Source organism: Mus musculus, chromosome 7 (genome assembly GCF_000001635.26).
Source record: "Mus musculus strain C57BL/6J chromosome 7, GRCm38.p6 C57BL/6J".
NCBI lineage: Eukaryota > Metazoa > Chordata > Mammalia > Rodentia > Muridae > Mus > Mus musculus.
The window spans coordinates 78,932,180-78,956,797 of record NC_000073.6 but is presented as its reverse complement, the minus strand read 5'-3'; the positions used below and the strand labels follow the sequence as shown (position 1 = coordinate 78,956,797).

Here is a 24,618-nt window from a genome sequence, read left to right as displayed (position 1 = left end):
TAGAACTTAGCCCTCTTCTCCAGCTGCTTTCTGATACCTGTCACCTGACGACCCTCCATCTCCACCCTCCCCAGTCTCACATGATAATTGCTCTCTGCTTCTAGAAGATCAGTACTTTTCTTTTATGAGACAGGGTCTCATATAGCCCAAACTAACCATGAATTGACTATATAGACGAGGATGACTTGAACTTCTAATTCTATTGCCTCTACCTCATGAGTTCATAGATTACATCCCTGTGTTGCCATGGTGATGCTGGAAATTGATCTGGGGCCTCGTGCATGGGAATCAAGCACTACCAACTGAGCCACACTGACAGCCTGAAATTAGGTTCCTTAATGTCCTTATACAAATTAGACCTGAGGGAATTTGTCTTTTTGTTTCTGGCTTATTATGCTCAACATGGTGACAGCGACTTCAATTATTTGAAGTCTATAGAAAAGAAAACTGGATGTGCTCTGAAGAATATTGAGACAGAAAGGTGGGAGACCGGAGACAAGGGACAGTCATGATGGAAGGATCTAATGAAGAGTTGGCTGTGCTCTGGAAGACAAAGAGGAGTGGGTTTTCAGTTCAGTTCATACTTTGTGGCTCTCGGTGGTTGGATCTACAAGGGTAGCAGGATCCATCGGTATGGTCACCTCGATGGAAATGTCTAAATAGGATTCTCTCAGGACAGGGTCTCCTGAAATACAGCCTGTGCCCTACCATGGAGCATCCAGTCATGCTGGGATGGAATGGATGGAATAGTATCTCAGAAAGAGCCTTCTGCTGGTTTCTACCTGGTGTCTGCTTCCTTCAGCCCAAGCACCTGAGTTATCATGGCTGGATGCTTCAGCTGGAGACCTTCCTCCACACACCAGCAAGCTCCTTACCTCCTGCCATCTTGTGGCCTTCACACTGTGTCCTTCTTGAACTGAGCTGGTACACAACACTGCTTGGTCAGTATACTTGTTGAAGGAATGGCTTCATGAATGATCGATAAACCAGGCACAAGGAGTCAAATTCACACAAACTCCTCCCACCATAGATCATCTGTGACAGGGCTTTTTGCTTTCAAAACTGCCTAGGACCATCTGGGTGGGGTAGGCCTTTACAGATTATCCATTTTAATATCCTCACGGGTAGTGATTAAGTCACTCCTTGTCACAACTTTTCCTCCTTCTCATTGATGGGATCTTGAGTAATTACTACTAAGGGGCCACTGAATGAAAACGAAATCACTTCCAATTATATTGAGATACTCTAGAGACACATAGAAGGATAAATAGTATGAGGTTCCACAGTACACGACATACCGCAGCATCCGCCAGCCCCTTAAAAATTATCTTCAGTGGCAGGAAACGATGTGTCCCCATGGCCAGTGTCTGGTGTGGCATGCACATGTAGATTTTTGCAACTCTGGGTTTGGGCTTGTCCTGACATCTGCCACCCATCCACTCAGCTCCCTGAAGGATCATGTCTGGGGCTCTGCCACAGCATTAAAGAGAGTCTGGCAAGTGACCAGAGGCGAGTATCCAGGATGGTGGAGGATCTGGAAACATCATGATTGCTGAAGAGAATCAAGGGTATTATTTGCCAAAGGAGGACAATGTGGCTGTTGCTGTGAGTACTTCCATCTGCGCTCTCACTCAGACTGCATGTTCCCCTGCATGAGGACAGACCTGCTGTCGGCGGGTACGATCACAGCAAGGATGTAAGGTTGCTTTTCAAGTGAGAGTTCTAAGAGCATGGAATTGACTGCCCAGTGGACTAAGGAATGGATGGACACCTCCAGCTCTGAAGGAAAGTCACTAACACTGACCTCCTGGCTGGATGAGGCCACCTCTCCGGCTTGAGGGTCCCAGGATTCTTATAAAGCAACCCTGTGGTGGGAAGAGTACCCTCTGTTTTGTGGACCTAGAAGCTGCTGCGGGTCTTCGCTGTGGTTCCTCTCATTCCTGGCGGCTCTCCTCTAAACATATTTTTCTGTTCAGTGGTTTTGGCTTCCCAACTGGAATGACTGCAAGTCTCACCCCTCTCTGTCTGTGAGGGGGGAAGGGCGAAAGGGCAGAGGAAAGAAAGGCAGAGAAGAGGGATCTGAAATTCTTAACAAAGAGCTTAAGAGCGTGGGAGAAGACTATCCAAATAGAGAAATCCCATAATAAATAAATGAATAGTAACATCCCCCAAGGCCAAATTATAAAACAATGAAGGCCAATCCCCCGCCCCATATTGAGTCTGTCTGTCTATCCAGGAAGCAGAGCTCTACCTACCTTCAAGGTATCTTTAGGAACAACAGACTTGCTTACATGGATTTCAAGTCTGAGGATTGGCAGGTGGGAGCCTTCTGAAACTCAAACCTCCTGAAAATGGATGAAAGGGAGACTCATGGTTTCCATGGCAACAGAGGGCCCCAAACATAACACCCTCCTTCCCACCTGGGGCAAGCCTGCCCAAAGACAGCCACTAGGCTAAGGTGTGAGGTGCTGGAGCCTCCTAAGTGGTGGCTGGTGACGTCAGTGAGGTGCTGACGGGTGATTTTTCCTGGAATTATTCAGAGTGCATCCCATAAAATAGAAATTAATCCGTCAGCTGCAATGTCTAAAATAAAAAAACTGGTTCACAGCCACTTTATTTGGGACAACACCACTGCCAACCAGAAGTGGCCCTCAGCTCCCCCCTCCACTCCCGCCTTGCCCCTGAGGATGGGGGTGGGGCCCAATCCGGCTTTCTTTTCATAGTACCGTGAGCTGTCAGAGCCAGAAGGGCTCGAAGGGACCAGCCAACCCCTCATATTGCAGATGAAGTTTCGTTTGAACCTGGGCTCCAAGAGGGCTTGGCATACAACAGGAAAGCGTTAACATTTTCCAGAAGCGGTTGTTGCCTCTCTGCTGAAGGCTACTTTAACATGAAAATCCACGACTTGTTTGAATTAGCTCTCTTACTCTTGGGCGCTGAGAATGGAAGAGAGGTAAGTCAGAGGGAGGAAGTGATGTCACAGGGGACCTCTAGTAAAAGCCACTAGACAGAAAGACAGTTGCCACCGGAGCCTACCTTCCAGTAGTCATTAGCATGGAAGGAAGATGCTAGGCGGAGCAGCTGCTGGGGAGTGGTGTTGCGGGGGGCGGGGCAGAAAGTGACCAGGGGCTACTCCAGGAGAGGCACCTGTACATGCAGCTCAGGAAATGACTGGAGTCATTCAGGAGGTGATGGGAGTCTCTCTGCCTTATTGGATACAGACACAGGATACTACTTAGTGCATGTGAGGGTACAGGGTACCCCTGGTTCGACTCCCTGTGATCAAACTGGCCAAACTCACTGGGCCACCGTTCAGAGAACTTAAGCCACTGGAAGACAAAAAAGTTCTCTCAGCCTAATCCCCAACACCACCCCAACACTGCCTCCTCCACCAGCCATGCTTTGCAGGGAAATTGGAATCAACCACGTGGAGCATATATCTCAGAGGAAGGACTCAAGTTCCCTAGGACCGTAGGCTCTCTCTGAACCCACAGAGACCGTCTCTGCCTGGGTTTCTTTTCCATGTTCCTGTGGTGTGTGACAGGGGAAAGGGGTGGAGCTGAGAGAGAGGCTATGCAAGTCTGTTCAGAAACCCAGAGGAAAAAATTAGTACAGACGAAGTAGGATAAAAAAAAGTTTCAACGTTTCCAAGAATACCTAAATAATTGCTGCTGTTCCGGCCCCCAGATTGGAGGTTTATTTGAGTAATAAGTCTGGCATGACTCCCTATGCCATGCTTTGGTCCTGGAGGCTAGACGAGCTCTGCAGTGTCTACAAGGGCTATCCTAAGCGTGTGTGGAATTCTGGGCATGCCACTCTGAGCCAAAGGAACACCAAGTTGGGCTCTGGAGCTGAGAATGTTGGTAGAGGGCTTGCCTAGCGTTCAGGGAGCCCTGGGTTTGATCTCCAGTGCTGCATTCACCAGGTATGGTAACACACGCCTGTAATACCAGTGCCCTGGAGACACAAGGATCAGATATTCAAAGTCTTAGGGCATGGGAAGCCAGTCAAGGCTATGTGAGACTTTGTTTAAAAGGAAAGTTTGACTCTATGATGGTGGATGTTGATTGTCAATAACAGGATCATCCAGGAGACAGGCCTCCAGACAACCTATGAAAGGGTATCTGGATTTGGTTAGCTTCTGAGCATGCCTGTGAGAAATTATCTTGGCTAGGTTAGTCTCTTCCTAACACAAGCAGCACGTGTGTGAGGAATTATCTTGAGTGAGTTAATTGAGGTAGGAAGACCCACGCTTAAAGTAGACGGTACCTAGATTTGGGTCCTGCACCATATATAAAGGAGGAAGCCAGCTGGGTGCCAGCATTCACCTCCCTCTGCTTCCTGACCATGAGGGCAATGTGACCAGCAGCCCCCTCAGGCTCCTGCCACCATGATGTCAATACCACAGTGGACTGCACCCTTGACCTGTCGAACCAAATAAACCCTTTCCCCCAAAGCCACTTTTGTCAGAACATTTCATCACATCAACGGAAAAAAAGTAACTAAGGCAGGCTTTAGTGCAAGGTGGTGAGGGTGATATTTCACACTGGAGGGACATGTCCATGGACCCACAAGACCATCATTTCTGAGCTTCCTGGGTTTGAATTTTCTACCATGCAAGTTCGTGACCCACCTTAATTTCTAATCAGAAGTTGGTGTATATAAAGGGGCAGCACTCTGCCTCACATTCAATTCCCCTGGTCTCAGCCAGAGACTGGTTCCTTGTATCACCCCTAAGTATTCGTGTTCCCCCACGCTTCAGAGGGATGTGTTAACTTTGCATGTGTTCTTGGGTATTACAATAGCCACGCTTCTCAACATATGACTGACATCAGCTCCCTTGTAGCTGTGTGTGTGTGTGTGTGTGTGTGTATGTGTGTGTGTGTGTGTGTGTGTTTTCCCCTGCAGATCCCAAAGGAGGAGCTAGATCTTGGACACGGGATTCTGATGCTGACTCTGCCGTGAAGTGGTCTTGTGCCTTTGTGCAACAGGACTAACCCCAATGAGAAGGTTAAGAATGGATTCAGCCTGTACATCCAGACTCTGCAGGTGTGACTCAATCACTAGTAGTCATGAAATCAGTGTGGATGGAAGAAAGACTCAGGATCCCACAAACAACCATCAGGTTGTTTCCTGCTTACTGATAGGAAAGCAGTTTCTCTTGCAATTATGATGATGGTGGTGGTGGTGGTGATAGCAATAATGGTGGTGGTGGTGGTGGTTGTGATGATAATGTTGATTATGGTAGATGGTGGTGATTGTCTTAGTTAGGGTTTTACACTGTGAACAGACACCATGACCAAAGCAACTCTTATGAGGACAACATTTAACTGGGGTTGGCTTACAAGTTCAGAGGTTCAGTCCATTATCATCAAGGTGGGAGCATGGCAGCATCCAGGCAGGCATGGTGCAGGAGGAGCTGAGAGTTCTACATCTTCATCTGAAGGCCACTAAGGCAAGACGGGCTCTCATGTGGCTAGAAGGAGGGTCTCAAAGCCCACCCCCACAATGACACCCTTCCTTCAACAAAGCCACACCTATTCCTATAAGGCCACATCTCCTAATAGTACCACTCCCTGGGCCAAGCATATTCAAACCACCACAGTGATGATGAGTAATATTAAGGGTGAACTTACCAATGGAAAGTTATTTAAGTGTAATATCTCATTTAATATTAAGAACAATCCTTCAAACAAGGTGGGAATTATCATAATTGTCCTACTTTGTAAATAAAGAGAAAGGGACTCGGAGAAGTAAAGAGACTCTTAGGCCATGTGATTCCCTGAGCCATCTCAGGACTCTACAGTGTCCCCTCAGCAAAAAACAAAAGAAGACTTCAGCCTTTGTGGCCGCCCAACCTTGAACTTCCCAGCCTTTAGATCTGTGAATTAGACAATTTCCTTTTCATTATAAATTACCAGCCTACTCTTCTGTTCTAGCACCAGGAAGTGGGCTAAGACAAGATCAGAGACCTCCAAGATAGTCTCTGTCTTTGATAGTGTTGTGCATTGCTGTTGAGTGAGGGCACTGTGAGTGGCACCTTACACACTACAGTTTCATGGTCACTTTCTTGCTGGTTTGAAGGAACATCTGCCTCTGAGTGACTGCAGTCATCACCACTTATATTTGTCCATCTGAGACTCCCAGACATTTTAGTTCATCATCCTTTCTGTGGCTGGGCTGCCTGTGAGCTCTGGGAGGGAGGCATGCACCCTTCCAGTCCCTGGAACCCTCACACAACAGTCAGTCACCTTTCCCCTTCTCACTCTCAGAATTTATCAAGAGAGTGGAATTCCTGGGCCATGACTCAAGTGAGTGGCCTGGTCCCTCCAGTGGTCCTACGTGCCCTCTCTATACATAAGCTGTAAGCTTATTTGCATCCCAATGTGGCCAGTGCTTCACATCTATTTCTACCCCTGTAAAACACACACACACACACACACACACACACATACACACACACACACACACACACACACATACACACACACACACACACACAGAGTGTCTCCCAGAGCCCTTCTACAGGAGTCATGGCCCCCATCTCTCCTCACAGACATTGTGAAGTTAACATGTATTGCCCTTATTTAACAGCTACCAAGAGAGTCATAGGTGGATTACAGTGACTGCTATAATTCAGGCATGCTATTATCCTGTGACTGGATAGTTGCCACTATCGGAATACTAGGAAAAGCTCCTAAATCAGTGGTTCTCAACCTGTGGGTTGTGATCCCTTTGCAGGTCAGATGTCTCTTTTACAGGGATGGCATATCAGATATCTGGCATATCAGATATTTACAGTATGGTTAATAACAGTAGAAAAATTACAGTTATAAAAAAATAATTATGGTTGGAGGTCCCCACAACATAAAGAACTGTATCAAAGAATTGCAGCATTAGGAAGGTTGGGTACCACTATTCTAGATTCTTCCCTGTTATCATTACTTTTCTGATCATGAATGCACATCATCTCCCACTATAAATGCTTCATGTATTTTAGGCTGAGAATACCTCCTTTCTGTTGGACACACCCTCTCCCTCCCTTGCCCTCCCCCCTCCTCTCTGACACCGTCACTGTCACTTCTCCTCATCCCTTGCCTCATGAGATTGTTCTGACAACTGGCCCCAGTAATTCTTGGTTCAACAGTGTCTTCCCTCCCTAAAGCTTCCCTTGGTACCTTCTACTGGATCCTATGATGGTGTGCTCCATTCTACCCGTGTCAAATAAAGAAAAGAAGGCCATGGGGATGAATGAATGTGGAACGTCATCTCTCTGACTCAAGACTGTGGCCCACTAGTACTCTTCTGCCCCCTGGGGACTTCTGCATAAGGGTGAGTTCTGACTGAGGACCCAAGACGTTTCATGCCCACATCTAGGATACAAATTTTGCAGACAATTGTCTCCAATGTGTAGCCTCTCATTTTCTCCATCTTTTTTTTGTGTGTGTGTGTGAACAGATGCTTTTAGTTAATTTTTTTACAGTCTGTGGATGAAACCCAGGCTTCCAATAGAATAGACAAGGGCTGGGCCATTGAGCTACAATTTCAACCAGAAGCTTTTAATTTTAACAAATCTAATTTAGAAAATCTTTCTCTTACAGTTATTGCCTTCTGCGTTTTCAGCATGAACCTAAATCATGACTGTGATCTCCTGTATTTCTTCTGAAAGCTTTTAAATATTGAAAAGTTTTCTAAATATATTTGGTCGGTTTCATTACATTTCTATGTGTTTATTTAGGAGGGCTCTGGGGGGTCACATATGTGCTACAGTGTGCTTGTGGAGGTCAAAGGCCAATTTGCAGGAACTGCTGTCTGCCTCTATTAGGTGTGTTCCAGGAATCAAGACTCTAGTAGTTTATCAATAGGGTAGATGTAGGAGTGGGCCAATTCAAAGTCCTGGATGTGGGCCTCAGTCATAGCTGGGTTGTTCAGCTGTGCCAGCTCTTCTGTGCCCGGCTACCAGGGCCAACTCTTCTGCATTGCCCAGGCCAGGAGTGGGCCATCTCTCCTGAACCCAGATCCTCAGGACAGGCTCATCCAAGTCCACACCACCGAGGCCAGCTCTACTGTGCTGCCCGGGCAAGGTGAAGGCAGCTCTCACAGGCCCTGTGAGGGGTGAGGCAACCCCTCCCACTCTCATGCCCAGGTGAGGAATAGAGTCCTAAGAACTTGAAAAAGATTTCTCTTTACTCATTGAAAACGTGGCTGGAAATCAGTTGACCTTGTAAATACGAGTCCTGTCCGGCGGGAATGACACAAGTCCATGACAACAATAGCAACTTCCTGTAGTTATTAGCAAAATGTATTTTTACAAAGCACAAAGGTACTGTGTGGTGATAATTTGCTTTGCTCATACCTTCTTTTTGATCTATTTACATTTTTCTTTTGAGATGTAACTTTTCTGTTCGTCAGCTCTAACCTTGCAAATAGGAATTTGTATTTTATTTTCATTTTCATTTCATGTCTTTAATTTTCTGGGACTTTTTTTTTTTAAGACAGAGTTTTGCTATATACCCAGGCCAACCGAACACTTGCATACAGGGCAGCCTCCCTAGATCCTACCTAGACTTTGGAGGCCCTAAATCTTCACCTGCCGGCTTCTGCTTCCCAAGGGCTAGGACTACCGCTGTGCCACCACGCCTGGCTTTGTTCTGATTTTGCTTATAAAATTTTTATCTTATATCTTACTATTTTGGGGGGGGGGGGATTTTGCCTGCATGGATGTCTTGGGCACCACAAGTGTGCCTGGTGTCCAGGAAGTCCAGAAGAAAGTGTTGGGTCCCCTGAAACCAGAGTTACAGATGGTTTTGAGACACCATGTGGGTGCTGGGAATCAAACTTGGGTTCTCTGGAAAAGCAGTCAGTGCTCCTATTGCTGAGCTGTCTCTCACTCTCAGCCCTGTAGTTTTTATTTAGTTTTAAAGAAGGTATAGGTTTATAAGAGTTTGGGTAAGTGAGGAACTTGTGATAGTGGGAATTTCTGATCTATACAAGTCCCATACAATAATAACATGCATTGCAATGTAATGAGGCTCCATGCCAAAATATTAATACTTTGGGAGAAAACCTCGATTTAAAAAGTAGGCCAGGTAGAAAGGTATAAGAGCCAGGGGGTGGGGAGTGGAGGACACCAGGAGAGCAAGGCTCTCTAAATCAACATGTTAAAGCTCATGTGAACTCACAGAGGCTGGGGCAGTGAGCTCCGGGCCAGCATGGGTCTGCACCAGGTCCTGTGTGTATATGTTATGGCTTCCAGTTTAGCGTCTTTATGAGATTCCAGGGCATGACCCACAAGTAAGCGGGTCTCTGATTCTTGTGCCTTCTCTTGAACCCTTTTCCTTCTGTTTGTTTGTTTTGTCCAATTCCAATGTTAGTTTTTGTTTCATCTTATTATATTTTGTTTTACTATTATCCCTTAAAAGCCTATTTATTTTCTGACAGACAGAACAGGGGTGGATCCTCACGGGAGGGGAGGTAGAGGGGAATTGGGAGAAATAGAGGGAGGGAAAACCATAATCAGGATATATTATGTGAAAAATATTTTCATTTTCTTTTTTCTTTTTTCAAGACAGGGTTTCTATGTAGCCTTGGCTGTCCTGGAACTCTAACTGTAGACCAGGCTGGCTTTGAACTCAGAGAACCTCCTGCCTCTGCCTCCCAAGTGCTGGGATTAAAGACTTGTTCTACCACTGCCCACCTAAAATCTATTTTCAATAAAGGGAGTGAGGGTAGGCAATAGGCCAGGTTTATCACAAGAGTTCATGGGACTTTTATGGGGGGGGGGTCATTGTCGATCAAATCTAGGGCCTTATGCATGCTTGACAAGGCTCTACCATTAGCTGCACTCTCAGGCTCCTTAAAATCTTAAGTATATCACATATATTATAAAACTATCCGAAGGGGAACATAGGAGGGAGTGTTTTCATAACCAACGAGGTCAGAGAAGCCTTTCTTCCAGAAGCATCTTGAGTGAAGGGTGCTCCCTGGAGCACTTTTGGGGACTGCTGACTCAGACTGTCTTCTGTGAGGAGCAGTGTTGCATGGGAAGGCTCCAGCAGTACCTTCCACTGTAACGCATCTCCTTTCCAGGCAGCTCTCTGCCCTCAGCTCACAGCCTCCCTGCTCCAGCTGCCTCAGGTGCCACAAAAGACATATCACCTCCATCTCGATCCTGCTGAAGATTCTCTTGGGAAGTTGTTTCTGCCCCATCCATCTTCCTCTCGATTGTCCTCTGGACTGCACATCTGGACCCTAAGTCCTCCTCAAGTGCAGGACAGAACATCGCTTGTTCCCCAGTGCTTGACACAGCGCATGGCTGTTTGGCACAATGGTAGATTAAGCTCAGACCTCAGTCTTGCCTTCATGATTAGGTTTCGCCAGTGAGCCACACAGACATGAGTGCTGGTTCATGAGCTATCTGTGACATCCCATCTCAAGTGTTCGAGCTTCCTGGGAGACTGTTCATCCCCCACTTCCAGTAACCTTGCGACTCACATTCTGGTAAGCACTTTGTTCCCTCCCTAAGGCCTTTACATAGGTCGTTCTTTCAACTAGGATCCTTGTTACTTCCTTCTCCACTGCAACTCTCAGATGAAAAGGCACCTCCAGGGAGGAGATTGACCAATCGTTCTCCATTCCATGGCCCCGACCTGCTTTCTGTGTCTTTTTTGTATTAACTTCCCCCTGCTCCACTGTTATAGGTAACATATCTTATAGGTATCTCATCTTATCTCCTAGCACCCAGCCTCTGCCGTCGCTGGATTCCTGGGCTAGAGCAGCACCCGAGACCAGACACGGGCCATCTGGTTAAATGAACAACTCAACCCAGGAATCACAGGTAAGAATATATTTTCCCTCGGGACAGCAGAGACACCCCTACCCAGATCATCTGACTGTAGCTGTCTGTGTTCAGACTCCCAGGGCAGAGAAAGGCTTAGAATGACTGACCCTCTAACATAAGCTGATTCACCAAGGGCGCCCTTCAGCCGCCTGGCCAGCTCCATGCAGCAGGACTGTGAAAAGGGTCCTTGTCACTTTTGACTGTGTGGTCATTCATTGGAGTTGGCTCTCCTGCCACAGAATTTTATATTAAATTAAAAAAAAAATCCAACCCATGTTGAAGCACATACCCAGGCACAGGTGATGGGACAGGCTGGAGGGGGGACTAAGGAATGATGACAGCTATTTGAGAAGTTTATGGAGGAGATGGCAGATGACGGGAACCAAGTTCACTGCTCTGAACTTGGGCTCAGGCCCAGGTCTCCTTCTCTGCCACTTCTTTCCCAAAGTATTCACTGTTGAGCTCTCAGGGTATAGGGGAGGTGGGTGTGAGTAGACAAGAAGCAATTACCAGGGTCTTAGAGGATTCAGAGGATGGCTAAGGAGCCCAGAGAGACAGAGAAAGCTATTTCTGTACTAAGGTGTTCCAAAGACCCGGAGTTCTTGAATTTCCCTTATTACTAAGACTTGATTCCTAAACATTCTATAAATATTCATTTCCTGTCCTCAAGCTGCCATTCAATAAGGCACACCCCTGGCTTGTGAAACAAGCCCCCCCAAACCAGTGACCTGGCTTTTCTGGTATCCACTGCATTTTTCTTCCAATAGCCCACTAGCCACTCAGTGGAGCTGTTCCTTAGACAGCTTCAAAAAAGCATGGTCCTTAATAGCTCATGTGTGCCTTCCTGCCCAGCATCCAGGCTCTCAAGCTATGTCCTATCTGCTGCCCCTGACGTGCCCTCATCATTGCCTACCTGGCTCAGGGTGCTATGTAAAATCTATGGAACTTGTGAGATCCTGCCCAGGCCACACTGCTTTGTGGCAGGGAAAGACTCAGAAGCCCTGTGAGATAGAACTGCGAAGTCTGGGAGGGCTTCCCAGAAGAGGTGATGGGGGAGTCACGTCTTAGAGGAGAAGTTAGTGTTAGTGAGGCAAAGGTTCGGTAGTGTTCAGGTAAAGCGATTTGCTCAGGGAGCTTACGGATCATAAGTGAGAGGGATGCTGATGGACGATGCATGGCAAGGTAGAAATGAGGCTAGCATCTTGCAGCCCAAAGTCTTTATGTTTACCTGGGCTAGGTAGTAAAGCTTAGGAGGATACAAGCTAATAGGCTGCCACCAAGACACCTAAATAAAGCCAGGACACACAAGGCCAGAGGACACAGCTAGTGACAAGAAGAAAGAGCAGGGCTTCAGTCTGTCTCACCCCGTGTGAGATTTGGATAACAGAATCCAAGAAGTGTCACACATTTGTAATCCCAACATTCAGAAGGCTGAGGCAGGAGAATCGCCATGAGTTTGGGGCTATTGTGAGCTATGCAATGAGCTCCCATCCACCTTAGGCTACATACGATGTACTGTCTTGCTCAACATTGCCACACTAAAAAGAGACCCCCAAAGAGAAAGAAAGTTCCAAGCTTGTCCTTCACATGGGGTTTGATCAAAGTATTCATGGCCTCTAAGATCTCCAAATCCTTGCCTGAGGAATTAACCACATGAGTTACCTAAATTAGTGTCACGCCCTGCAGGGCCCATAGAGGGGCTCGTGCAAATGTATTCTGACCAGATGCTCCCAAACCCAGGCGACAAGGAATTTCCACAAGACAAAGGAGTCCAGCCAACCAGAGCTGGGTTTACAGGACTGACAAACCCACAGGAAACAATCCACTGTGAGTGGAGAGAGACAGGACGGACAGGACAGACAGGATGGACAGGACAGACAGGACCGACAGGGGACAGGACAGACAGGACTGACAGGACCAATAAGACCAATGACAGGACCGATGACAGGACTGACAGCACCACTAGGACCAACAGGACCGACAGGACCACAGGCCCGACAGGACTGCTAGGACATCAACCAGAAGGGCACTGGTTTGCAAGAACTATGAGCAAATACTCAGAACGCTGCTGAACATGTTAGAATAGGCATCATGAAGGGAAGGATGGTGGGTTAGAAAGAGAACTGCAGGGGCTGGATAATAACTCCCTGAGCTCCTGGCCACTAGGAACTCAGGATGTGACCCTAATTGGGGAACTATGGTCTTTGCAGACAGACAGAAGGATGTTGGGGGGATGAAAGCAGAGATGGCAATGCTTTGGCTGCACACACAAACAAAACCAAAACAAAAATAAAAACAAAAACAAAAACAAACAAACGAAAAGTCCCCAGAAACTCTAAAGGAGGAGTTGCAGGCTCTAGAGACAGCACAGCCTACCCCATACCCTCTCTCCCTCCCTTCTCTCTCTCTCTCTCTCTCTGTACATGTGTGCTGATATGCACATGTGTACGTAGATACACATTCACATGTGATGTGATGTATGACAAATGTATGCCAGGTGCCACCCACCTTGTTTTCTGAGACTGGACTTCTCAGTGGTGAGCTAGGCTGGTTGGTGAGTGAACCTCAAGCGTTCTCCTGTCTCTGCCTTCTCCGTGCTGAGACTGCAAGCATGCATCACTGTGCTCAGCTTCTTTACGTAGGTTCTGGAGCTTGAGCTCAGGTTTGTATACTTGCTTTGGAAGCGGTTCACTGAAGGACCCTCCCAGCCCCTCATACTTTCTTAAGAGCATCACATTACCGTAGCATGTGGTCCTCTTGCTTCCGCTTTCCCAGTACTGGCATAAGGCAGTTCACTGCATCCAGAAGTTTCTGAGGTTTCTAAGTCACTGACTTTGTGGTAATTTGTTAATGCCAGCCTAGGAAACTAAGGTGAACTTCTTGAGGTAAAAATGTATATTTACTATATTTTTAAAAATAGTTTATAGGTCAAGTGTTGGTCAATTAACTCTTTATATCTTTCATTTTTTTAGATATTTTATTTATTTATTTTATTTATGTGAGTACACTGCAGCTGTTCTTCAGACACACCAGAAGAGGGCATCAGATCCCACTACAGATGGTGTGAGCCACCATGTGGTTGCTGGGAATTGAACTCAAAACCTCTGGAAGAGCAGTCAGTGCCCTTAACCACTGAGCCATGTCTCCAGCCCATATCTTTTAATTTTCACAGCCTTAAAGGTTTGTAGTTATAGATAAGGACTGAGCTATACTGGGTCCCCAGGATAACCATGTAACATAAAGAAGCCAACTTTTGTTCATGATCCGAGGCCAGACCACACCCAGATTGAGATGTGGGATAAGACCAGCCCATGAGAAACTAAGGGTGCTAGGTGGGGTGAGTAACCGGATTGGGTATTTCATCACAGGGTTCTGGGTCATCAATACCAAACCATGGGGTCCAGATTACTCTAGAGCCACCTAGAGCTCAGAAGCTTCCAAGCAGGTGTTTGGGCCTAAACACACTGACATACACCAATCTTCACCCATACCGACATTCTCCCCAGGTCCTGAGCACGAGTGCGTTTTCCTCTAGGGCCATAGCCTAGCCTTGAGAACGAAGTAGTTGGATCCTTCCCAGAATACTCTTGGCTCCTGAAGGAGAGTTGTCAGTGCCTGTGAACTTTCTTTAAGACCGCGCATTTCTCTGCCTGTGCGGCATGAGGCTGGGTCCTTTATGGTCACCAATAGTTAGGAGATTATAAACCATTTTTCTGTCTGATTCCCAGCCACAAGACAACAGAGCCTTTGCCAGCTAGGCTATAGGAGCCAGCTCATCAGGGAGTCAAGGAGAGACCCACAAGAGGCACACATTCATTCCTCATGTGCCCCCAGGAGCCACCAGGCTCAGGTCAGGAGGCTCCCAGGTAATGGCTCCATCCCAGACACATCTCATGGTGTTGGTATGCATTTATTTCACAAAGACCCTATGTCTATATTTTCCTAAACCACACTGAAGCAACCCAGGGTGCCTGCTTCCCTGACTTTGAAGGCTGGTGAGAAATTCCATCTCAGACCTTCCCCTCTGCTTTAGCACAAGAATGCTGAGAAATAGGCTCCGTTGGGGCGCCTGTAAAGCACTCATTGTCCAAGCCTATGACGTGATTCCTGACGACAGCTGCTCCACACTCTCCCTGCATAGTGGCAATTAAGGGTCGTTTGTCCTAACTCCAAAGCCAAGGTCTAGTCCTTTCACTAAATCCCCATTTATCCCAACCCTCTTGTCATACAGGAAGTAAAGCAAGATCATGAGGCCGAGGATGGCTTGTCTAGAGCCACCGTGTGTTTATCCAATAATGCACCAAAGTTTTCCCACTTCCTGGACCATCGGTGTTTCCACTGGCACACCCTCCTGACTAGCATCCTCCGGCCACAGCTATGTCATACCCACCCCAGGTGGACCAAATCTTCTGTGTTATCCCCAAGGAGGTCACACTACTGCTGAGTGAATCAGATCTCTGTGGATGACAGGGGAATAGGTGGTGATAGAGTTCCTTGTGTTCCAATCTGAGAGACCTCACCATCTAGATATACCTTGGCTGCCCTTCCCTTTTGCCTGCCTCCTCTGCCTGACTATCTCTCTTACTGCTGGACTATGTTTATGGCTTGGTTCAAGTCTAGGTCCATGGGTAGAACTGGAACTGGGGATCAGTCTGTGACTGAGCTATGTCCAGGGCCAGATCCAGAATGGGGCCCACAGCTAGATCCATGTTGTATCTATGGCTGTGTGCCATGGCTGGGTCTGTGCCTATCTATGTCTATGGGTTGGTCCAGAGAAGCTCGAGTCTGAGTACAGCTGGCTCCACGGATAGGCTTGTGGCTAGATCTGTGGTTGATGGCCAGATGCCCTATCCCTGTGGCCATAGTAACCCTATCTGTCCTTCTAGACAAGTGGCCTCGGAGCCTTGGTCTGGGCTTTCTGCTATTACTGCAGATGGGGTGATGAGCAGAGCCAGATCTGTTCTGCAGCCCCTGTGACCTCCAACCAGCCTTGGCCCTAATCTAAGACCTTAGCTTTCCACCTATGAAATGATCAGACAGGGCTGAAATTGTGACCTACAAGCTGTGTCTTATGGGCCCCTAAGGTTTTTGTGTATTTCTTCTGAGGCCTGGCATGGATGGTTGACTTTGCAAGCTGAGCGTTATCCTTAGGTACTTAAGTCTTTTCTAGCCAGAACAAGCTAGCATGAATGAAGCCTTCACACAGGAAGACTGAAACAACCTAGGTGTTCCTCTTTAAGGTCTAGTTAAGCACATGGTATTACAGCCACAAAGGGACTATTATACAGTTGGGAAAATGAAGATTCTAAAAGAATATAACTGTCTGATCAATATATATCCAACATTTTATTTGTGCTTTAATAATTTCCCAATGTCTGAAGGGGGAAAAAAGAGAAATCAAGATGCTTTCTTAGTGCTAATAATGTTTATACACAAAATGGGAACATAAACAAATATATTGTCCACAATTTATTACATAGTAAAATAAAGTAATAAAAGCAAACATATCAGCATATTCTCAATTTTCATATCAAACCCCTATAAGGATTTGTTTTTTAGAGTCGGGGTCTCATTATATAGTCTTGGCTGGCCTAGAATTTTCTATGTAGACCAGGCTGGCCTCAAATTCACAATATCTGTCTTCTGCCTCTGAGTACTGAGGTTAAAGGGTGTGTGCCACCAAACAAACCCGGCCAAGAAGGGGTATTCCTGACGCTAGTATGTATCTTACTGTGGGCTGAGGTAGGAGGGGATGGTAAAAAGAAGGGCAGGTGAAATCCAGGTTGAGTGTGAGATACATAGATAGATGACAGAGAGACAGATGGAGATGAAGCTGGGTAGAGATGATATTGGCATATGGATATAGATGGTAGAGATAAATAGATATAGATGATACATAGATTAGATATAGATTGATACCATTTAATGGCATTTTAAAATGTGAACCATGTAAATACATTGTTTTCTATTAGACTGGTTTTGAACTGGATAGGTGGCTGAGGATGACCTTAAACTTCCAGAGTACTGGAATTATTGACTTACACCACTGTGCCTAGCTTGTGCGGTGTTGGGGCTCAAACCCAGGACTTAGTGGTGCACGTTAGGGAAGCACTCTGCCCACTGAGCTACATCCCCAGCATAGCACACTACCTTTTCAAATGGAAATTCAACGCTAAGTTAGAAAAAAAAAAAAAGGTCAGGGGAAAATCAGTTGACTAGACAATTTTTGGATTGTCTTGCAGCCTTGACGAACAGCTGGGATTTGGAATAAAGGGTAGAGAAGAACACCACTAATGGCCACAAAGGCCTGTCACCAAAGGCAGAGGTGGCCTGGGGTGCCTTTCTCTGAGGAGTGTACCTGCGGAGACTCCAGGACCTGCCCCAGCCTTTCCTATACACAGTGCATGAAGGCACCCTGGTGTCCCAACCCTGCGAGCTCTGTGTGCCCTCCCATGCCCGCCGCCCTCCTGGGCTCCGGAGGGTGGAGGCTAGCGGCTGCCTTCCTCAACCAGCAGGCCAGAAGCAGCCCCACCCACCCGCCAGCAGGATGCAGGCCTGTCTCCAGCAGACGCCAGCTCCAGACTGTGGCCTGAGCCGAGTCCAGAACAGAACCCAGGGCACAGATGTTCATATTCTACCACTCCCGACGTGCCTCTTGAAAAAAAAAAAAAATTCTCAGAGCCAGCCTTCGTCAATCCACCTTTGAGTGAAGAGAAGAGGGGTCCTTCTCTCCTGCAGCTGCGGGCATCTGGCTGCCCGCCCTCGGGGGGCCAGCCACAGGCTGCAGGTCCATGCCGCCCTTGTCTGCACTGCTGGCTGTTGGCCGAAGTCCCTACAGAGAGGCGATGACTAAGAAAGGGTAATACAGGTTCCAGTTGGCCCCTGTCTGAAGGTCTCTGGCTTTTTCTGGCTGCCTCACACTTTGGGAGGTGTCTAACTGAGGTGAGGGGCAGACTGCAAAATCCCTAAACCCCCTAAACCGGGCCCTACAGGCAGATCAAGACACACACCCCTGGCCTCAGTCAGCAGGGGAGAACTCAGTGTCCACTAAGGTCCTCTGACCTGCCAAGCATTTACAGTGTACAGAACTACCTAAAAAGCAAGGTTCTAGGGGGCTGGGGTGGGGTTGGGGGTGGGACTGGCTTAGTCTATAAAGTTCCTCCTTCTGTACAAGCAAGCAAAGGAACCTGAATTCCATTTGCAGCACCCACATTAAAAAGACGGTGGTTGTGGGAGGCTCCCCGGGACCTAACTGGGCAAAGGCACCAAGCCTGCTGACCTGAGTTCAATCCCCAGGGTCTGCGTGGTAGGTGACTATAGACTCCACATGTTGTCCTCTGACCCCTACACATACACCGTGACCTGCACGCCCACATGTGCACACATACACACGCACAATAAATGTGATTTGTGAATGAAAACACTAAAAAAGCAAAACCCACGCATGGTGGGAAGTGTCTGGAATCCTACCACTGAGGAGGCAGAGACAGGGGGATCCCTGGGGCTTCCAAGGAATCTAGCAGGATTGGCGAACTTCAGCCTTAGGGAAAGACCTTGCCTCCAAAAATAAGGTAGAGAGCAATTGAGGACACTCAATTTCTACCTCTATCCTCCACATGCACACACATGTACACACGCACACACACACACACACACACACACACACACACACACACACACACACACACAAAGTATTACACATCATATACACAAATTAATAAACTCCAGGCTCTGCCATGAGCCATGTGATCTTGGTAATATAGCATGACATAGGTCTGAGCCCCAGTTTCATCATCTATCAAATGGGATGATTATAACGACATCCTGAAGATAAGATGACAGAGGTGGTAAATCTTCTAGTCAGCCAGACAGCTGGTGCCTGTCTGGTGGAGAGAGAGGGGTGGGGGTGAGAGAGAGGCAAGAGAGAAAGGAGAGAGAGGGAGAGGGAGGGATTGAAAGAGAGAGAGACATTACCCTTTGTCTCTAGCATAAAAGTACAAGGTTGGCACCAAGTAAGAGTTAAGAATCTGAAGCCAACTGCCCTGGTTCAGATCCTAGCAAGCTATGTGATCTTGGTCAAGTTACTCTCTCTACAGCTGTAAAAATAGGGACCATTAGTACATGGTACCCAGGGCTGCTGGGAGATACAATGGCATTTGCAGCAGTGTTAATGCTAGCCCACAGGCCCTCTTCTGTTCCAGGTAGCCTGGTTCACCCCAGTCTTTTCAGGGTCTATTTCTGACCAGAGCAGGGAAGGCTGGGAAGCTCCACCCAAACTTTCTCCTCAGGATGAAAAGCTGGGCCGCCCCTCCCCATCTCCAACCAGCATCAGGTTTTCAGAAATGTCTTTAACCTGTGCCTTAGGCGACAAAGCCCTCCAAACCACTTGTGTGGGATGAACAGGTCCCCCGAGCTTCCTGCCCACTCGGCATCTAGGCCTTCAATCCCTAGAGCCATCGCCACCTCGCTGCACCTCTCTGGAGGGAGGCTGCTTCCTTTTGTACTCTCCGTGTCATCTGCCCCTCTGGCTCCTGGTTGACACAGCTGCCAGCCGCATGCCATCGGCCAGCCTGCCTGATGACCACAGTGGCCAAGCGCAAGCTGTGCTGGGAGCCTGTGACCCACCAGTAAGGAGCTGCGGCCACCGGTAGCACAGCGGCTGTCAGTCTGGGGCTGTTCTCCACAGGAGCTCCTTAAGGAAAGTATTTGGACTGAGGGTGTAGCTCAGTCAGTGGAGTGCTTGCCTAGTGTGCAAAGCTCTGGGTTCCTTCCTCAGCACTGGACACAGTGGCAGACACCTTTAATCCCAGCACTCAGTGGGTAGAGGTGACTCACCTCTACTACCCGTGAGTTCAAGGACAACCTGAGCTAGAGGAGAACTTGTCTCAAAAAATAAATAAGAATAAAAAGGAAAAGAAAGGCAGCATGATTCACTCTGATATGTCAGGCGGAGGGAGAAACTTCTAGAGCATTCTGTGTCTGGACCATGGCAGAGGCTGACGGGATCCAGGTCTCATCATCTCCTATCATTTGCCTTGGCTCTGCCTTCTCTCCATCACTGACTCAGTTTGTCACTCAAACCCGAAGTATGCTCAAGTGAAATACACCATTTGCCACTTCTTAAGCAAACCAAGTGGAGCAGCCGCTTTACCCTGGCTGTATAAGGAGCCATTGCTTTTGCACTAGGCTCAGTGTGGTGGGCACATCGCCCTGGCCCCACAGGGAACAGAATGCAAGCGCTGACACTCATTTCCAAGCAAAATGTGCAACAAATACTAGAACCCAGATGTTCCACAGCCCAGGTCTTCTCCGTTTTATCTCTGATGTATTCCTAGACCGGGAAGAGAGTCTACCATGCAACATAGCAGGACTTTAATAAATGTTTGTTGGGTAACTATTACACAGGCTCACAGCCTGAGGTTCAAGCTGCTGCTGATTCATGTATATGCCCTCTCTGCACTGGGGAGAAGCTTGGCATCCTTGGGTCATACGCCATTTCCTTGGCTGCTCCTGATAGCCTAGTAGTCAGGCTTTTGTTTTGTTTTGTTTTGTTTTTCAACTTACTTATTTTATGAGTATGGTTGTTTTCTTTGAATGTATATCTATGCATCACATGCATTCCTTGTGCTCTTAGAGACCAGAAGGAACAAGACACACTGGCACTGGAGTGACAAATGCCATGTGGATGTAGGGAACCAAACCAAGGTCCTCCAAAAGAGCAGCCAGTGCGCTTTACTTCTGAGTGTGTGTGAGTGTGTGTGTGTGTGTGTGTGTGTGTGTGTGTGTGTGTGTGTGTAGAGGGGGAGTGCTTGTTTGTTTGCTTGCTTAAAGAGGGTCTCTTGCTGGCCTGGTATTCACTGCTTGGGCAAGGCTAGCTGGCTAGCAAACCCTGGGGGATCTGCTTGTCTCCTCCTCACCACTGCTAGCTGGGATCAAAGAGGGAGCCACCATGTCCGCCATTTTTAAATGGGTTCTGGGGACCAAACTCAGCTCCTTAGACCTGTGAGGCAAGAATTTTGCCTACTGAGCTAACCCTCTCGGCCTAAATGCTTGACTTTTAAGAGAGTAGCACAAGATGAAGGCTCAAAGAAAACACCACCAGGTCTAGGGCCAGGCGAGAAATCTCTAAAAATCTAGGAGATCGATGTGATGTAAAGAGCTGAAGTGAGGAAGATGAGGAGACCAAAGGGGAATATTTAGGACGTGGAGAACAGTGACTGAAGCAGACAAAGGTAGGAGGGCCAAGGAAAGTTCTAGTTTCCAGTGTATGAAGTGTAGATGAGGGAGCCCCAAAACCGAGGCAGAAATGCACAAAAGTATTAATGGTGCTGGGTGAATCACAGGCCAAGGTGAGACTGAACAGCCCGAAGATCATCCAGGGGAACAGGATGCACTGAGGCAGCTAAGTGGGCCTTAAATGGCTGAGAGGGAACCGCAGTGGAAATCCCGACATTCGAGTGGCAACCGGAAGAGCATTCCACACAGATGGTGAGTTGGAGGGCTCACAGCAGACGTAATAATAAGAAGAGTGGGAGAAGGGAGCTAGCTACCAGAGTGTCTGATCTTGCTCCGTGCTGCAGACACCTCCTTCGGGATCAGCACTGGAGAATGCCCACTACCCCTGGCCTCTGGAAGGTTGTGGAGAGCCTTGGTGAGGGCAGTTTGACTGAGGCACTGTGACGGCCAGTTGCACGCCAACTTGACACAAGCTAGAATCATTAGGGAGGAAAGAGCCTCAATTGAAGACACATCTCCAGCAGAATGACTTGTGGGTAGCTTATGGTGCTTTTTCTTGATAGATGATGGAGGGCCCAGCTCGCTGTCGGTGATGCCATCCCTGGGCTAATAATGGTCCTGGAAGCTATAAGGAAGTAGGCTGGGTAAGTCATAAGGCGCAGACCAGTAAACAATATTCCTCTATGGCCAATGCTTCAGTTCCTACCTCCAGAGTCCTGCTTCAAGTTTCTGCCCCAACTTCCCTGCATGATGGAAAGCTTTAGACTGAGATAAACCCTTTTCTTCCCAAGTTGCTTTTGGTCATGGGTTTTATCACAGCAATAGAAACCTGAAGACAGATGCTGAGAACAGAAGTTCTCTCAGCACTGGGGAGGGAAAGGGAGAGGGTACAGTGACCTCACACTTCTGAGTGGCTTCAAGAGGAAGGAGAGAGGCAGTCATGGCTGGAGAGGAGCCCAGGCTCACCAAACACAGACGAACACTGCATGGTGTGGTACCTACTGTTTGGAGACTTCAGTCCAACAGAACATCCAAATATTGACCCGAGGTTCCAAAGATGAAAACACTTTTTAAAATGCTGAGGTCCCACCTCTGTGTGAGGAGGGTCTTGAGAAAGGCATACATCAGAGCGGCACTAATTCAATAATGACTTGAAGTCAGTAGTGGATGCAGCTGTCCGTTCAAGTGCTCTCTCTTTGCCCAAGGATTGTCATCATTCTTCCTTCTCTTTCTTCCTTCCTCCTTCTTCTTTTCTCCTAACCAGAGAACCTTAACCTAGTCTTTTATTTACTAAAGTTACATCATCAACGCTTTGATCATTATTAATATATTTTTGAGAATTCTCAAGTTTACATAAATTCTACAAATCCTGGATCAAATTCCAATCCCTGCTTCCTTGGAGTAAAAACTAAACACAAAGCAAAAGCACTAGGTTTACCCAGCCTGTTCTTCATGGGTATTGGGGCACAGCCCTTGTCTGGTACAGCAGACAGCAGTCTTTAGTAACGAACCATTTTCATGTAAGAACAGAAAGGTGACACACTACTGGAGTCAAAATGATTTCTCACACTAAAACTTATGCAAGAAAAGCAGTTAGCTCTCTCTAATATCTCTCCAGGCATTTTCATCTTCAATCCTTTAAGTAACTAGGAGAACAAAGTACTAACTTTCTCTATGTTTAGATGATACATCATCTTCTTACTCTCTAATCTAGCAATTCCATGGACTCGTGCACTCTCCTTCTACCACTATTTGCTTCTAGATCGTATATAAATCTTTCTCCTAGAAAATAAACCTGCCTATCATTCACTTGCATTTTATAGATTCCTATTTTTTCCTATCCATACCTCATCCTCCTTTAACCACTTTAACTCTTAGCCTTGAGATCCGCAAGGTCACCTTGGCTAATTAATGCAGCAGTTATTGGATCGGAGGGTACTTGTATCTTCTCCTGATTCCACATTCAAGGCCAGTCTGGCAATGGACTGTGTCTACAAAGGACCATGTAGGCTTTTATGGCCTCTGTGGTTAAGTTGTCTAGATCCTTTCCTGTGTCCATAAAGGCCAAGCGGAAGGCCTGTTCCTCATCCTCCACAGCCTCGTGACCATCTCCATTCCTCATTCCTGAGAACCGCATCTGTTTCAGTTACTATGGCGTGATTAGCTCTGAGTAACGGGGGACATACATTCCCTAAAAAGAGATATTGAAAGTAAAATAGAAGAGACAGCAGTCAGTTCCAGGCCAACGGCAGCCATCAGCATGTGTGAGGGGTCATGGGGATCAATGGCCCTGCGATGCTCCAGGGACAGGAATTGTGTCACACCTCCCCTTATACAGCCATTCTGGACCCGGCATTAATGCCTGAAACATGACCAACCATGAATCATGATGGTAGCAGATTGAGTCTGCTGCTGTACATAGTGGATCGTGTTTGTTATCAACTTGTGTAAGTAGTCCAACACTTTTATATCAAAACAGGAAGCTAAATAAAGCTAAATAAAAACAAAAAAGTAATTACAGCAAAATCCTTTGCTACCAGCTCATAGCTATCATTCTTGCTTTAGGGACTTTGTTTGTTTTTTTTTGTTTGTTTATTATTGTTGAGATGAAGTCTCATGTAGCCCAGGCTAGTCCCAAACTCATTATATACCTGAGGCTGGCCTTGAATTTCTGATGCTTCTGCCTCCACCTCCCACCTACAGGTGTTTCAGGCATGCATTACCATGTCTGGTTCGTGCTTGCTTTCTTCATCAATGCATTTCTGTGAGGGATGGGTCACATCTCCCCCAAGTACTTTTCTCTTTGTTTATTGCTGAGATTTCAAGTTTTCAACGACTACGCATTGTTCATGGTTACTTTTGGTGAACCAAGAAAATAATAATGTTCCTTTTGCTATCGATGGTCCCAAGGCTCGTTGGAAGTGCCCAGCTTTATTTAGCCAAGTGTTCAGGTGTGTTCATGTGCGTATCTATTATTTCCTCTTACTCTTGCTCCTTCATCAATTTATAAAATGCTTAGATTTGATACCTAAAATTATATTAGACAGAATTTCAACTTGTAACCTGGGCTTTATTTGCTTTAACCTTGACCAAAATATCTTTCTCCATATTGCTGTTAGCTTGTTTCCTAGTGCATCTAAAATCTTTTTTTTTTTTTTTTTTTTTTTTTTTGAGACAGAGTCTTGTTTGCTATGTAGCCCTAGCTAACCAGGAACTTGCTGTATAAACCAGGCTGGCCTTGAACTTGTACTGGTCCTCCTACAGCTGCTCCCCAAGTGCTCCAAGGCACTCACTCCTGCCGTTGATAATGGAAACAACTAACATCTACACATTTTTAGAATTTACATATTATATTTTATGGGCATTGGTATTTTGCCTGCACATATGTCTGTGTGAGGGTGTCAGATCTTGGAGTTACACAGTTGTGAGCTGCCATCTGGATGCTGAGAATTGAACTTGGGTCCTATGGAAGAGCAGTCAGTGCCCTTAACCACACTGAGCCACCTCTCCAATCCACAGCTACATACTTTTTAAGGAAGGGT

The 24,618-nt window shown here is 46.9% G+C and overlaps 1 long non-coding RNA gene across 5 annotated transcripts; it reads left to right on the top strand.

Moving 5' to 3' along the window:
* The first annotated feature begins 2,318 nt into the window (after positions 1-2,318).
* Gm31213 lies at positions 2,319-17,852 on the top strand. 5 transcript variants are annotated; one of them, XR_001778183.2, is made up of 6 exons: positions 2,319-2,953; positions 4,847-5,049; positions 7,166-7,332; positions 10,371-10,500; positions 10,738-10,837; positions 17,083-17,852. It is a non-coding gene; the product is annotated as a predicted gene, 31213 (long non-coding RNA). The 5 variants fall into 5 exon arrangements; XR_001778185.2 differs by lacking the exon at positions 4,847-5,049; XR_882237.3 differs by having other exon boundaries at positions 2,319-5,049.
* The last annotated feature ends 6,766 nt before the right edge of the window (positions 17,853-24,618 follow it).